Source organism: Parus major, chromosome 3 (assembly GCF_001522545.3).
Source record: "Parus major isolate Abel chromosome 3, Parus_major1.1, whole genome shotgun sequence".
NCBI lineage: Eukaryota > Metazoa > Chordata > Aves > Passeriformes > Paridae > Parus > Parus major.
The window spans coordinates 103664815-103668584 of record NC_031770.1 but is presented as its reverse complement, the minus strand read 5'-3'; positions in this window follow the sequence as shown (position 1 = coordinate 103668584).

Here is a 3770-nt window from a genome sequence, read left to right as displayed (position 1 = left end):
GAGCTCCCGTGCCCGCTCTGAGCCCTCCCGGCCCCGGGGGATGCCGGCTTGGCGCCAGGGCAGGGCAGCGCCGGTCCCCGCCGCGGTCTTGCCGCTCGGGATGGCCGGTGTGAAGAGTCTGGGCGGCCGACCGAGAGGAACGGGGAGCGCCGCTGCGTCCCAGGTCCTGCTTTAAAGGCCGGGCAAAATGAACACAGAGTATTGCAGGCGGTTGAGTAAAATAAAAGCGTCTGCTGGGTGCTACTGGAAAAGCGCTCGACTCCCTTCCTTAAAAAATCCATCGTGTTCGACTGTCGCCAGCTCTCAGCCGAAAGGGAGCGGAGGAATTGTAAACCGGGAGAAGCAGCAGGCTTGAACCGAGCTGGTCTTTAGGTCTCAATTTACAGGGAGATCGGAAGTCACAGCAATGAAAAAATGAACATGGAAAATAAAGGGGCGCAAAGCGCTATAGTGTGGGGTTGCTGGGAGGGCAGGGCACGAGTCCGAACATAGGAGCAGCGGGCAGGGCAGGGCTGGACCGGGCTGGGCTGGGCTGGACAGGGCTGGGCTGGGCTGGACAGGGCTGGACAGGGCTGGGCTGGGCTGGACAGGGCTGGACAGGGCTGGACAGGGCTGGACAGGGCTGGGCTGGGCCCGGGGCACACGGACACCGGCGGCAGCGACGCGCTCGGTCCCTGTTGCAGCTACCGCTGCTCAACCGGCTGGTGTCCCGAGCTTCTTCCCTGAGAGCTTCCCCACACAGACGATGTCCTGTGGCTACTGCCTCTCGGGGTTGGATCCGAAGTGTCCCGTTTTCCTAGCCAGCACTGACATTAGTGAATAGAACAAAAATAAATGGTTTGTACAATACCGTTGTTATTAAAAATTGTATTTTAAAATACGCGCTTGGAGAGCGAATGCATCACGGAGTACATCAAACTGACAAGTTACTTGCGGCAGACTGTTACAGAGGGGTGTGCATTAATAGGGCAAAAGGTTTGCTTAATCCTAGACATTGAAATAAAATTAATTTTTTGCAAGATTTTTGTAATATCTGTTTTTCTCAGTCAAAAGAGCATGTCCCTGACGGACAAATTTGTACCTTGATCTTTCAAGGGTTTGTACAGCATATTTTATATAAACATAATAAATTCAAACTGATATCCAGCAATAACATGGATGTTCTTCAGTACCTGTGGCCTTCGAGCCACATTTCTGGCTAGCATCATCCCTTTAAATTTGTTGTCACTGCTCACGGGCTTAAATTCTTCACAAAACTGTGTGGAAATCATGTCCATGCTGCCATGTCCTTCTGATGGTGCACTGGCAGCGTGTAGCTGTTTTCCCCGCGGTCCCAAGCACGTTTATGCCGTTCGGAGCGGCAGCCGGAGTGAATTTGCTGTGTATTTTCCCTGGACGATGTAAATCCGCACGGAGCCGCCGCTGCCCCGGCCGCGCTGCGCTGACGGCGGGGCCCCAGCGCCCTCTCGCGGCCGCTCCGCGCCCTGCACCGCCCTGCGCCTGCTCCTTGCGGCTCCGCAGCTGGAAAAATCCACGGCTGGAAAAATCCGCGGCTGGAAAAATCCACCTCTGCGGCGGCAGCAGGACGGGCTGAGAGCGCTTCATCCGGCGTGACAGGTGCTGCTTAAATATACTTCTGATTTCTGAATCACGCCACGGTGATCAGTTTTGTCTTTTCAGGAGCAAAACGTTTCCTTAAATAGAAAAAGGAATAATGCAAATGAGAATTTGCATTATCGTGATCGACTTACCTGTGCTGTACCACAGGAAGGCATGTAAATAAAAGAGGCTTATCCATTTCAAAGCACACGGCTCTGTCGTTGCCCAGAGCGCTGCTGACAATTACCTGTGTGCTTCGAGTGTCCCACATCCATACTGCTGAACTCCTTAAAGGCTTCAAAGCAGGGTGGCCTCATCCAAACTGCCTGCTGGTTCCAGTTTCCAAATTGTGCAGAGGAATTACTCCACAAATGTCGAGCTAAATCCAAGTTAAATCCATAGCTTGATTTTTTTCTTGTAACTGAGCACATGTATTTGCAGCACCCAGTTGTGGTCTGAACCATAACCGCTTCATTTTCAAGTGAAGTGTCAAATCTCTAGTCTTCCACACAGTTGCACTGAAGGCAAAGCACCTGATGTTTCATCTCTCACCTTGCAAGACAGACTTCAGCAAAAGCTATGTAACTCCTTGACCAAGGGTTTCAAATGCTTTATAAGTCTTTTTCCCAGAAGCTTTATATCATGAGCCTCAGCCCTGTCACCAACTCAGGCTGAGATCACACTCATTTCGCTGTTCTGGGGTACACTCCAGCAACAGCCTCTATGGGGAGCATCTAAGTCACTGTGGTTATTACACATCTGTACTTAGCCAATGTATTTGAGGGCTGAATTTTAACTTATGTTGTAGCTTTTATATTTTCTGCATGATATGCTGAACTATAGTTCTTTAGGAAAGCTGAATATTCCCTTCTAGTTATCCCAAAATGTGCACTCTCTAAGCACAGCATTAGTTCTGCTGCACCACATATGTCTGTATGATTGATGAAGCAAGCATAAAGTAGGAGAAAGAAGACACCACTTGTTTGCTTTTATTGCTTGTGCTTATGGTTTTGAGATTAAAACTCAGGTTTTGTTTTGCTTTTTTTATTTAATCCAAGAGGCGTTTTTTTGTTGAGAAGACAATTCCTGTCAATTACTGGAGATTGTTTCCAGATTATATTCTCCCCCTGCTCTTCTTGATAAACAGATTTTCTAAAGGGCATGTCTGTAACTCAGATAATTTGTGTTCAAGCATAGATCTGTACCAAAAGCACGAAAGCTCAGTGGGCAAGGCAATCTTTCTCCTTTTTGTCAATAAGTAGGCAAATAAGTACATTGCCTGCTGTGGCATAACATGCTGAGGGAGCCATGTGTGCTGTAATGGCACACAGAGTCCTGCATGGTGGCTTGTAATGCTAGCACCAGGCATCCTGCTCCCCCATGCAGGCAAAACTTCTCGGCAGAGTGAGGAAGGCAAGAGGCAGTGAAATCTGAGCAGTTCACAGGCCTAGTGTGGAAATGCTCTGAGGAGATGAGAGAGAACGGGCAGAACTGGTGAGTATCTGTCTCTCTAAGTGTCGCTCTGTTAAGGAGCGGCTGGGTAGAGAACGACACAGACTCTCATGGAGTCAGAACAGGAGAATTCCTTAGTTTATTACTTTAGCCTTGTTTTATAGACTGGTTCACGGAAAGTACAGAAAGGAAACTCTTATTGGTTAGTAAACCACTATATCACCATCACTGGTCAGTGGTGTACAACACCCTCTGACTTTCTCTTGCCAAGAAAACAAGAGGACAGACAAACAGCGCCTGCAAGGCTGTTTTCTGTCTTTGAGGATTGTTTTTAAATCCTCCCATGAATTTCTCAGGCTAGCTCTCAGGCAGGACTGAGAAGCTATGGGGCCTGCAGTTTCTGCAGGCTCCCTGCAGCTTGCTCCAGAGCTAGCATCCATATCTAAGGTAACAATTTCTGGCACATTTAGGAACCAGACCACTTGCTGTGCGTCACCATAGGCCCATTGCTTTCCAGCATACCTGGAGAAAAGCAGAGTTTAACTCTCAGAGCCCCTTGGGATCAGTGCCCTCAGCAGACAAGCCAGACTGATCTATGTAGAAACTGGAATGCTCAGGCACAGCAGGAGAAGCTGAAATGACCAGCATATTTTCATACAGAGGTTTATGCTAAGTACAGTGCACATGAAAGTACATAATCCCAAAAAAGAAACGCTTTC